At 43.5% G+C, this 13487-nt stretch overlaps 1 protein-coding gene across 1 annotated transcript in view; it reads right to left on the bottom strand.

Annotated features, from left to right (window-relative positions):
- reck (reversion-inducing-cysteine-rich protein with kazal motifs) overlaps positions 1-9444 on the bottom strand; it is a 261283-nt gene extending 251839 nt beyond the window's left edge. The window contains exon 1 of the mRNA XM_041190606.1: positions 9216-9444. The gene's annotated coding sequence lies outside the window, so the exon portion shown is untranslated. The remainder of the gene's footprint in view (positions 1-9215) is intronic.
- Positions 9445-13487: the final 4043 nt, after the last annotated feature.

Consider the following 13487-nt stretch of genomic DNA (forward strand, 5'->3'; position numbering starts at 1 on the left):
CTTGCCTCTAAGCTATCCTATACAGTACACGCGGTGTCAGTACCTGATGTGGCATCTGTGAGAGTGAATTTCTTCTTCCTCACGGTCTTCCCACACTTCTACCTCCTGCTGTTCCACCATTATTTGGCCAGGTTGCAGTTTTTGGATATCGGAAGGAGAAAGGGAAAAGGGCTGAAGTAAAGGGACAGTGGAAAAGCAAAAAATGCATGCTCACACCACATACAACTTCTAAATCAGAAGAGTGTGGGACAAGGGGGATGTTGGATTTGAGAAGGAGGATTATGTGTGAAGGTATCATCATATTTGATGGTTTCAGCCCTGCTGTTTGCAATAGGCTTATCCATAGGAGCTGCAATGATGGTGAGCACAGTCTCATTTTAGACTAGCTAGCCTCTCACAATGTTATGCCTCCTGCTCAGGTGTGCAGCCACTCAACAGCATGCTTAGTGCTGGCTGCACATGACAATCGTTTCAGTTAGCAGGCAGCATGAAGTTTGTACAACGCCTCCATCTGATCCAATAGCCTTGAGCTAATCATACATTGCAATCTCTGGGGTTTTCTGGGGTTATCCAATTTCATAGTTTTGATGTTTCTAGCTGTAATCATTAGGCTCATTCTCTTCCCCCTGTTCTAGCCCAAGGCCAAGGCCAGTTGAGCTACATCCCTACTACCACCAAACTAGGAACAGACAACTCAGTACAAATAGGATGATATACAGGTTTACTTCTGAGCTATATGGCTCAGCTTTTTATTATTCGTTCATGGGATGTGAGCATCACTGGTAAGACTAGATTTATTGCCCACACCCAACTGCCCTTGAGAAGGTGATGGTGAACTGCCTTCCTGAAATTCTGCTGTCTGTGTGGTGTAGGTACACCAACAGTGCTTTTAGGAAGGGAGTCCCTGGTTTTTGACCCAGCAGCATCGAAGGAACAGCAAAGTATTTCCAAGTCAGGAATGTCTGTGACCTGGAGGGGCACTGGCAGATCGTGATATACCTATGTGCCTGTTCCCCTGTTCTTCTGGTGGTAGAGGTTGTGGGTTTGAAAGGTGCTGTAGAAGGAGTCATGGTGAATTGCTGCAGTTCATCTTGTAGATGGTACACACTACTACTCTGTGCACTGGTAGTCGAGGGAGCTTAAAGTGGAGTGGATGGGATGCTGATCAAGCAAGTTAATTTGTTCTGGATGGTGTCAAGTTTCTTGAGAGTTGTTGGAGCTACATTAATTTAGGCAAATGGAGAGTATTCCATAACAGTCCTGACTTGTGTCTTGTAGATGCTGGACAGGTTTTGGGGAGTCAGGAGGTAAGTTATTCACTGCAAAATTCCCAGCTGCTGACCTGCTCTTGTAGCCACAGTATTTATATGGCTGGTCAAGGTCAGTTCCTGGTCAATGGTAACCCCCCAAGATGTTGTTCGTGGAGGATTCAGCAATGGTAATGTTGTTAATGTTAAAGGGAAATAGATACTCTCTTGTTGGAGATTGTCATTGCCTGGCACTTATGTGTTGCGAATGTCACTTGCCAATTATCAGACCAAGACTGAATGTTGTCCAGGTCTTGCTGCCCATAGGTACAGACTGCTTCAGTATCTGAGGAGTTGAGAATGGTACTGAACACTGTGCAATTATTAATGAACATCTCCACTTTTGACCAATGATGGAGGGAAGGAAATTGATGGAACAACTGAAGATTGAGTCTAGGACACTACACTGAGGAGCTCCTGGAGTGATGTCCTTGGACTGAGAGGATTGGCCACCAACTGAACAACAATCTTCCTTTTTTTCAGTCATTCATGGGATGTTGGCGTGGCTGGCCATACCAGCATTTATAGTCCATCTCCTAATTCCCTTAGATAAGGTGATGGTGAGCTGCCTTCTTGAACTGCTGCAGTCCAGAATTTAGGAATTTGACTCAGCAACAGCAAAGGAACAATGATATAGTTCCAAGTCAGGAAGGTGAGTAGCTTGGAACGGAACTTCCTGGTGATGGTGTTCCCATGCATCTGCTGCACATGTCCTTCTAGATGCTAGTGGTCGTGGGTTTAGAAAGTGCTGTCTAAGAAGGCTTGGTGAGTTCCTGCAGTGCATCTTGTAGATGGTACAAACTGCTGCCACCCTGCGTCAGTGGTGGAGGGAGTGAATGTTTGTGGATGGGATGCCAATCAAGCAGGTTGCTTTTTCCTGGGTGGTGTCATGGTACTTGAGTGTTGTTGTAGCTGCACTCATCCAGGCAAGTGGCGAGTATTCCATCATACTCCTGATCTGATTTATTGGCTGCTGGATTGCTTAGCTCTGTCTATGGAATGCTGATTCCGCTGTTTAGCATGCATATAGTCCTGTGTTGTAGCTCCATTTTAAGGCATGTTATTCTTAGGTTTGTCTGGTGCTGCTCCTGGCACACTCTCATGCACTCCTAATTGAATCAGGGTTAATTGCCTGGCTTGATGGTAATAGTAGCGTGAGGGATATGCTGAGCTTAAAGGTTGTGGTTGAATATAATTCTGCTGCTGATGGTCCACAGAGCCTCATGGATGCCCAGTTTTGAGCTGCCAATCTCTTCTGAATCTATCCCATTTAGCATGATGATAGTGCCACACAATACAATGGAGAATGTCCTCAGTGTGAAGGTGGTCTTTGTTGCACAAGGACTGTGCAGTGATCACTCCCACAAGAACTGTCATGGGCAGATGCATCTATAAACATATATATGGGTGAGGACAAGACCAAATATGTTGTTGGTTCTCTCATAACCTGGCAGATCTGTCATTTAGGACTTGGCCAGCTCAGTCAGGAGCAGCAACTGAGCCACTCTTGGTGATGGACATTGATGCCCCCCCCACCCAGGCTACCCTCAGTGCTTCTTCCAAGTGGTGTTCAACATGAAGCAGCTTTGGTTCATCAGCTGAGGGAGGGCAGTAGGTGGTATTCAGCAGGAGGTTTCCTTGCCTATGTTTGACCTGATGCCATGAGACTTCATGGGGTTCAGAGTCATTGCTGAGGACTCCCAGGGCCATTCACTGAGCCACCACCTCTAATGGGCCTGTCCTACCAGTGGGACATGTAAGGAACATATCTTTTTATTTCTGTTGGACTGTTGTAAAGAACATAGCTTTTTATTTTCTGTTGGACGGGGGATTAGAATTACAATGGCTGCAGGTTGAAAGACATTTCCACTAGAACAGGATGAGAGATATATATGATGTTGCAGTCTGGAACAGAGTGTGCCAAGGAAGACAGGTTGATGCCGGAAAGGACTTTGCTGCTATGCGGACACGTTTATCAAAATCCATCTGGTTTAAATATTGCAATGAATTGCAAAGAGAAAACATCTAAAATCTCTTTTCCTCATATCTCTATGACCTGCTCTGTCTCTGAGTAAACCCCTGTAAAAAGGAAAAGGGAAAACCACTGTTAGAGACGTTGAAAAGCAAGTTCTGAACCAGTGAACTAAATACTGAAAGTGCTGAAAGACCACCTCATGTCATTAACAAGAACTGAAAAGAATTTGGAAGATATCGATCAAAATCAACCTTTTGAATCCTATACTCCAGATTGGTGCTATTGAATCTGTTTTATCTTAAAATCCATGGTGTGTGTGTGTGTGTGTGTGTGTGTGTGTGTGTGTGTGTGTGTGTGTGTGTGTGTGTGTGTGTGTTTGTGTGTGTGTGTGTGTGTGTAGGGATTTAAGAGGGGGGTTGTGTGGGTTGGGTGGGGGCAGACGCGAATCTGATCGGCGCCACCAATCGGGGTCAGGCCGCCATTTTACGTGGGCGGACCAATTAAGGCCCACCCAGTGTGATGCACGTCCGGAAGCGCTGAGCGTCCCTGTGCGGGTGGGAGGGATTCCCTGAGTTGGGGCCTGTGCTCTTTCGCGCATGTGTGCAAAAGAGTGCAGAAATCTCCCTGTGGTACAGAGATGCCTCATGGAGATTAGTTTAACTTTTAAACATCTAAATAAAGAAATTAAAAACTTTTAAAGCATGTCTCCTCATGTGACAGTGTCACATGAGCTGGGACATGTCAATGAAATTTTTAAAGAGTTTTTATTGAATTTTTAAACACTTTATGAAACCTCACCCCGTCCGTGGATGAGGTTCCATGAAAAATGCGAAGGCCGCCTGGGCTCTTCACCTACCCACCAACATGAAGGTTGGATGAGCAGCTCATTTTATTAGCTCAATTAGTTTTTAACTGGCCTTAATAGGCCTTTGACAGTTTGGCGGGTGCGCAGCCGACCGAACTGAAAATGTGAATGATGCGCGGTGATGTCGGGACACATGCCCAACAACACCGCGTGTCATTTTGCGCCTCGGCGAGCGGGCCCTGCCCCTGCTCACTGAGCTGAAGATTCTGCCCATGGAGGTGTTAGGGACATAATGCAAGGTTTGATTTGGTAAGCGTGACTACAACTATACCAAGCTGTCACTTGACCAGTCTATGGAACAGCCCTCCCAATTTTGCCACAAGTCCCCAGATGTTAGTGAGGAGGACTTTGCAGGATCAATTAGGCAGGGCGTGCATCTGTCATTTCTGGTGCCTAAGTAGATGTTGGGTGGCCTGTCCACTTTCTTGTTTAATTATCATGATACAAATGAGTGACTTGCAAGGCCATTCCAGAGGACAGTTAAGATTTAAACATGTTGCTATGGCTCTGGAGTCACATTTCAGTCTGACTAGGTAAGGACATCAGATTTCCTTCCCTGAAGGACATTGGTGAACAAGATGGGTTTTTAAATACAGTCTTGTAGTTTTATATTGGTCAGTTCATTTAGGCCTAAATTTTCACTACTGAAGCAAGTGCTCAGTGTTGGGTGAAAATTCCCAGCTCAGTGTACCTGCTTAGGGAGAAACAGCCCCAAACAGCTGGATTTTCTTTCTGGCAGGTAGGGGAATTGTGGTGGGGTCGGGTTTATGCTGGAGTCAGGCCTGATGCCCCCAGAAACAATGCGGAAGCAGCCACAGGGGCTGCAGAGTACGGAGGCGGGCTGTTCAAATGGCCCATCTTGATGCGCTGGGACTTATCCTAGTTGTAATAAAAGTACTTGGGCCCTCTCGTCCTCACTCCTCACATCCCTTAATCCCTCCTATCCATTCCCCATGCTCCCTCCATGCTACCTCATGCCATCAGCCACACCCATGGCCCCTCATATCCTCCATGCCAAATGATGCCCCTCTACACTGCCCCCATGGCTCCCATACCAATCCATGTACCTCTAACCACCCTCCATGACTCTTCATACTCTTCATGCCAAACTATGCCCATCTATCCACCCCTATGGCCCATCATAACATCGATTCCAACCTATGCCCCTCTACCCACCCTCCATGGCCAATGATACCCACCATGCCAACCTGTGCCCCTCTACTAACCCTCCCTGGCCATTTATAGACCCTATGACAATTTAGTGCCAACCCATACCAATTCATGCCACCCACAACCCTTTGCTCTTACAGCCTCCATGCAAACTCACCAGCTCACAGGCAGACCTCAGGAACCATGCTGAGATGAAATAAGATAAAGTTCTAAATATCTATTACAGACTTCACTATAAAAAAAACTCTCATTGATAAAAGCCTATTTGATACATTTAAATCCCTTCAAATGCTTAATCTCTTGGAAGAACAAACATTTGTATTCATAGTCCTACATCAAAGACAGCTGATGCTTTCATAACCTCTTTGAATTGTCAACAAAGCTATGAACTTAGAGTCCCCCACTGTGATAACAAAAGGTTGTGGAAGCAGTCAAGTAATACTAATACTATAATGATAGCCCACAGGCTTATGTCAACAAACAGCTATTAAAAATGCAAGCACTGATTTTTTTCAACTGAGACACACAGCAAGCTTGGTATTTTTTTCAAAATTGAAAGAGCAGGGGATTTAAATAACTTATACATATGCAAATTACTGTGGATGCTGGAAATCTGAAATAAGAACAAAAAACGCTGGAAAAACACTATTGGTCAGGCTGCTTCTGTGGTGAGAAACAGAGTTAACATTTCCGGTCTATGACCTTTGAACAAATTGTTAGCTTGACAGTTCCACAGACCTTATTCACCTTTTACCTACATTCACGTCCACTTTTAAAAATTGTAAGTCACATTTTGTGAGAAATAAACCTTACTCCACAAAAACAATGCAGTCTGTTTGAACTCTGCACTGAATTCAAATGGCCCTGCTGGGTTCAGCTTTCCCATATGTATGAATCACATGGATAAAAGCAAAAAACTGCGAATGTTGGAAACCTGAAACAAAAACAGTAAACTGTGGAAAATCTCAGCAGGTCTGACAGCATCTGGAACATTGAGTTCATTGAGAACATTGGAGTTCAACAAATTCAGTCCATGAACTCTCTCCTCTATCTTCACTCCTTTCTAAAACCCTTTTTAAAAATTTATTTTCTTATCTACTTGTTTTTATTTCTATTCATTTACTCCTCGTTTACCCCTTTTTACCCCATTTTTTTATCCCTTTTTCTATCCTTTTTTCCCCAACCAATGCTCTCCCCCCACCCCACCCCCAAAAAGGCCATCTGTTACCTGTTCCATGTTCTTTCACAGAATGCTGACCCTTGTTCTGCTATTAATACATTCTGCTTTCTTACCTTTATGCCATTATCAGCACCTTCTTTAGTCATTACCACTTTCACTAACTCTCCCTTTGGCTTTTTGTCCATGACATCTTTTTCAATCTCTCCTTAGCCCCCACCTATCGTTGGCCTTCCATCCAGTTTCACCTGCTCCATCCCTCTTAAATATTATAAATTTCATCACATTTCTACTTCTCTTTAACTCTGAAGAAGGGTCATATGGACTTGAAACGTTAACTCTGTTTCTCTCTCTACAGATGCTGTCAGACCTGTTGAGTTTTTCCCAGCATTTTCTATTTTTGTGTGAATCACATGCTGTCCCGTTCCCACAAGCCCCTCCCTCTGCCCCCAACAAACATAGGATCTGTTGGAAATGGGACAGGGCTTCTGGATCCAGGTTGGAGTTTCCATGACTCCGAGAAAATCCGGACCTTAAAGATTTATACATTTTAATATATTTATATATTTAAAGCCCTACCAGATGGTGGGACAGGGGTTCATGCTCAGTCCTTCCCTGGTCTCATCCAGTTTGCATCTCAGAGGAGAGTGGAGACATTTTCTCACAGGGTTGGAGGGAAAATCAGAAAGTGAGTTGACCCCTGTAATGATCTTCCTTAGCCCCTAGTGACCAGGTATAGAAACCAAGTTATTCATCAACTCATCGTTAGTCAAATATCAGAATAATGGACACAAAGAGGGAAAAGGAACAAAATATATTTAAAAGAAATATAATTAGAGTTTTGAATAATGCATAATTCACTCTCTGCAGCAGTTGAGGAGTAGGAATAGGCCATTCAGTCACTGGAGCAATTCAACTAGATCATGGCTGATATGCTCCTCAACTCTATTTACCCACCTTTGCTTCAAATCCCTTGATACTATTGCCGAACAAAAATCTATTGGTTTCAGTCTTGCAATCTCTACTTGTCCTTTGGGAAAGAATTATAAATCATACTTGTCTTTCAGTCTAAAGACTTAAAAGACTTAAAATTGGGCTGGGAACAGGACCTATTATGCCAGATAGTAGAGGACGAACTGCGAGAACCTTACAGCCTACAGTAGAACGACAGGCTCAGGATTATCCACCGAGTACAGTGCATCTCACAAATAATTCACAAATTCTACCCCTTTCTTGGGGGATGACCATTGTAGGGACTGTGGCCAGAAGGACAACTTACAACGTATGTTCTGGTCATGTATTCAACTATTCTGAGGAACAGTGCAGAAGTCATCGAGATCATGACAGGTCTCAAATGCTCTAAAGTCCCAGGCCCACATCTGATATGCTTGCCTACTGAAAAGCCCCTTCTGCGGTACTTGAACGAGCTGTTGTGCTAGGTGCAGAAGAATTAATTCCCTCAATGCAATGAAGCAAAATCCTACCCACGACTAATATGTGGGCAAAATATGTGTGGGATATATGTCAATCAAGTATTCTATCCAGAGTTCAAGAAGTACCAAGCAATTCAAAATCTATCCTAATAGCCCACGTGATTTTCCTTATATATCTGACAATCTTCTATGGTCAGACTGGCACATTAAATTAACCACCCCTCTCCCAGTATTGTAACTACAAAAGACAGTGACCCTCTTAAACAGGTAGGAAAAGCCCTTGAAAGTCCCTGACATTCAACTTAATTATCCCAACCATTCACAGGTCGTGTAGCTCAAATGACTTTCACTCATGGCTTATGATACCACTCCTCAGATTCCTGTGTGCGCAACTATACCAATGTGCCAGAGTGTGTGACAAAACTGTACAATAACTTTACAAAATATGTATACATATTCTCTTGAAAGGGTATCTTTCTTTAAAGAAAGTACTTCACAAAGTTCAGAGTATAGATTATGGAAATAACTGATAACCCTAGAGTGATTAAAATCCAATTTTGGAGTTCATATGACTTGCACTCATGGTTAAAGATGTCACTTGAAATCTTTCCTCAGATGTCTGTCATGCTATTGCTCCCAGGTATTGATTAATCTCTGTGTAGCTAAATCAGACTGTGGAATTTAGAATAACATGTCTTTTTGAACTCCTCTCAGAATTTTTGTTTATATAATATGTCTGGTTTATGAAGCTGAGGCATTGCATAATATTTCATCTGGCACATTTTCTCGACTGTACTAATATGAGTTTCCCAGAAATGCACCAAGAAAGGATCTTTCCTGGTTTTATTTTCTATGCTGAAGGCTCTACAAGTCTGAAATCAGACTCTAAGCTCACCTTTACATGTATCCTTCTCTTTTCAGGCCCCTATAAAACCTCAATATCACATATTGCAGGACCTACAGAATCACAGAATGGTTAGAGCACAAACAGAGACCATTCAGCCCGTCATGTCTGTGCTGGTTCTCTGAAGGAGCAATTTACCTAGTGTCATCCCCCAGTCTTCTCCCTGTAGGCCTGCACATGTTCTTCCTTTTCAGATGTTAATACTATTCCCTCTCAAATGCCTTAATTGAATCTACCTACACTCTCAGGTACTCTCCACACTCTCTATATTCCTTTCCCAGATGTCACGTTCCTGGAGGGATATTCTTCCTGACTAAACAGGCTGGTTCATGGCACAGACATTTTAGTGAAAATAACCTGGTAGGAATTAGTTGATCAACTTACCAAATTGGCTATTTCTCTGCTGGATCTGCTTGCCAGGAGCCCCCTTTTAGCTGTTCCTAAACCTTGTATGTTGTTCCCGAGTACCACCTCTACCAGCTTGGCTGCAGTACTTGATCAAGAGCACCATGGTAAAGTCATGGTAAAAGTTGTAAAAACAGAATCGCTGGAAATACTTTGCAGGTCAAGCTGTGTGGAGCGAGAAACAGAGTTAACGTTTCGAGTCTGTGACCTTCCATCACAACTGCAGAGTGAGCCTGATGCCAAATGATGTGATCTTGAGCTTTAGTGGGAACTGGATTGGCGACAGTGATTAAATAATCTTGTCCACATCTTTAACAGCTGTGGGAAAGAGGACATGCTTGTCTGGCTGCTTGGTTTGATCCAAAGCTATGGCCTAGATTTTCACTCCCCGGGTTGGGTGCACAGAAACAGGGGAATTCCTAACCTAACCTTTTAAGATGGTTACCCACAATTCTGATTTTCATTCTGGGGCTCGGGCTGGATTAGAAATCAGGATTAGAATGAACGGAGGGGCTGCTGGTTGCAGAGGCTGGCTAGGCAGAAGGCCTGCCTCTGTGCTAGACACTTTGTTGAATTAAATGAAAAAAAAATTACACAAAAAAGATTAACACAACAAACAGCCCTCGCCCCCTCTTACTCCCCATACATTCCTCATACCCCATCCATGCCAACCTATGCCACCTCATGCCCCTCTATCCACCCCCACGGCCTCTCATAACCCCATGCCCCTATATAGCCCCTTTGCCAACTTAGTGACAACTCATGCTTCCCACTCACCAAACTTTGTCCTAACCCCCTCCATGCAAACTTACCTAGATTACTTTGACAGTTCTTTGACAGCTTTGACCATTCTTTGATAGCTTTGACAGTTCTTTGAAAGTTTTAACTGTTCCAATGAGTTTATGCACTTTTTACCCACAATCATGTTCACTTATAATAATCTCAAAGGATGCCTTTCCTCTTGCAAAGGTGTCCTGGGACCCTGTCCAAGGGGGTACCTTGCCTCTCCAGAAGGGTAACCTGGCTATCTAAACGAATTCATCAAGTTCAGACCAGCTCTTAGCTGATCTAATCTACACACTCAAGGTTTCACACTCCAGGCCTACCAAAATCCTGCTCCAGTGGAGGCAGCTGCTGATTTAAATGGCCAGCTACCTCCATAAACCACACATGTGCGAACCCAAGCCTGACTCCAGTTCCACCCCTATGAAAATAGGAAGTGCCATGTTGAGGGTGGGACTTAGAATTTCTGGGCTCATCCACCATTTTTGCACAAGAAGAGGCTCTTGGTCATGGCAAAAATCTGGGCTTATGTCTCAGATTTATTGGGACTCAGTCTCCAACAATTTTGTAGTTTCTACCTTTCCCTGCAAAACGCCTGCCCACCTCATCCAAAGGCTGTTTTATTTATAACTGCATGTGTTTTCCCAAGCTTCTGGAGAAAATAATTATTTCCATGTGTCAGTTTTGGGCAGGGCAGCAAACGCTGAGCAGGGAAAGCAATGGAAAAATAATCTTGCCCTGTTGAAGAACTCTCAGGAGAAATGATGTAGTTGTTTCACTGCCTGTGAAGATTCAGTACTACAATGCTGCTGGCAGTCACAACTCTTGTTTTTCAAGTTACTGAACATTCCATGATTTTTAAATGTACACCATTTTGGCAAGTTGCTGTGATTAAGGTCAGCACTAAGGGATAAATATTGCTTAAAGGATGTGTTGGCGTTGATTTACCAGGCAATGAAACTATGGATGCTGGCAAGAGTATTATGTTGACTGACAAGAACATTAAGCTCTAATTAAGGAGGTAAGATAGTGGCGCTATGAGACTGGAAGGTAGTTTTCTTCAATAAGGCATTCCAAATTTAATTTTGAGTATAGCTAAAAAAAAAGGGACATGTCGAAGCTTTTCATCTTGCGCTCATCACAATTCCACAACTGGACATTTGCTAAATAATCCTCAGTGAGCTAAGAATTACGCTGACAACCAATTTAAGATTGTCAGTCGGGCTCGCTGTGTGATGCATTTGCATGCACTGGAAGCTACATATATTAATACACAGGGCCCTGTTCTTTGCAGACAGAAAAAAATGTACACATATTGTGCCTGTTTCAGCTAAACAAAACAAGTGACAGCCATTTGCTGACTTATTCCTCGGGGCAATGCCTTGACCAATCAGCATCAAGCTGCCTGGTTTAAATTTCAAACTTCAAAAGAATTCCCCTTCATAAGGGGAAAACAACAATTTATATTGAATGAGAAGAGAGTGCTGATTGGTTGGCAAGTGGACTCTGATTGGTAAAGGTGTTGCCATAGAGAATGCACCATTGATGGTGAGTGACAATTAACTGCCAAGCGTTGTTTGAAATTTAAACCATCCTGTTAATGGCAAATACCACTCATTTTGCTATGCGTAGGAGCAGCGTGAAACAGCTAGTTTCACCTGTTGCTCGAATTTTTGAGATACCTTGCACTTCCAGAGTAATCTGGTAGACTAGGCACTTTTCAGGGACTAAAGTGATGGTTTTAGGTCTGTTCATGAGTTTTCATGATATAAAGCATTAAACTATCTGATTAGGGTAGCTGTTATTCCTCAGGATGCCTTTGCTGCACCTTATTTCAGCATCAAGCTTGCATGGTGAGAGCAAATGTCTCGGGTCCTATTTACAAGGTGCCAATAAGACCAATCTTATAGCCTGTGGAACTGTAAGAATCCTAATATGTATATTGATCATACATTAATACAAAGGGCCTTGTTCTTTGTAGACAGAAAGAGCATGTACACATATTGCGTCTGTTTCAGCTAAAAAAAACTAAGTAACAGCCATCTACTGACTCATTCCTCAGGGCAATACCTTGACAAACCAGGGTGAAGCTTCTTGGTTTAAATTTCAAACAATGCTTGGCAGTTAACTGTCAATCACCATCACTGTCAGTCAGCATTCTCTATGGCAACACCTCTACCAATCAGACTCCACTTGACAATAAATCAGCACTCTCTTCTCTTACAGTATAAATTGTTGTTTTCCCCTTGTATTGGTGTTCTTGAGAAGTAGCCTGTTGAGTGCAAGATGAAAAGAAAGGTGACATGTCTCTTTTTTTAGCAATACTCAAATTTAGTTTTGAGAGTTTGAGGCCCAGATTTTCGTCCCGTCTCCAATTCTCAGAATCGGGAGATTTTCTGCCTCAGCGCACTGAACCTTTAAAAATGTCCACCTCCAGGTCAGATTTTGGGTTGGGTGGGGGTGGGAGGTGGGCTAAAATAGGTGTCAGGGCATGTGGTCCTGGAATGCGTGTGGAGGCTGCTGGGTGCAGAGGTGGGCTGGGCGCAAGACCTGCCTCTGTGCTCTGGCACTGTGTTTAAAGAAAAAAAAATTAATAAAACTAAACACATTCCCCCAGCCCTCACCCCTCACTGCCTACACCCTCCGTCACACTCTCTATGTACATCCATGCCAACCTATGCCAACTCTTGTATCCCACCCAGCCCCATGGTCCATCATAACCCCAATGCCAGCCCATGCCCCTCTACCCACCCCCCCATGGGCCCTTATACCCTTTATACCAACTTAGTGGCAACTCATGCCACTTCCTACTCCCCCAGGCACCACTCTTTGCCCTTACCCCTTCCATGTCAACTCACCTAGTATCTTTTGACACTTTCTGGATAGCTTGTCAGTTCCTTGACAGTTTGACACTTCCTAGACAGCTTGACAGTTGCTTTGAGTTTGTGTGTAAAAATGCATAATCATGTTTAATTCTAAAAATCCCAAAGGGTGCCTTACCTCTCTCAAAGGGTCCCTTACCCCTTCCAAAGGGTGTATTACCCATCCCAAATTTATCCTGAGACACTACCCAAAGGGTTAGTTTAACTCGCCAAAGGAGTCCTAGCTATCCAAGGAATCCATCAAGTTCAGATCTTCTCTTAACTGGTCTGATCTACACACACCAGGATTCATGCAACTGGAGTTAAAAAATCCTACCTCAGTGGAGGCAGCTGGTGATTTTTATGGCCAGCTGCCTCTGTGAATTGTGCATGTGCGAACCCAGGCCTGACTCCAGTCTTCATCCCGAGAAGATGAGAAATAGCTAAATATAAGAATGTATTCTCCCTAAGGTTGTACATATGAAATGAAGTATCCTACCCTGTAAATACTAAAGCTTCATTGCTTGGCAACTGACCATCAATAGGCCAAACATTGTGAATGATGTAGCTGAGTCAAGACTCAGGCCTGAACTTTTGCTTCTGGATC

This window comes from Carcharodon carcharias, chromosome 6 (assembly GCF_017639515.1).
Source record: "Carcharodon carcharias isolate sCarCar2 chromosome 6, sCarCar2.pri, whole genome shotgun sequence".
NCBI classification, from domain to species: Eukaryota; Metazoa; Chordata; class Chondrichthyes; order Lamniformes; family Lamnidae; genus Carcharodon; species Carcharodon carcharias.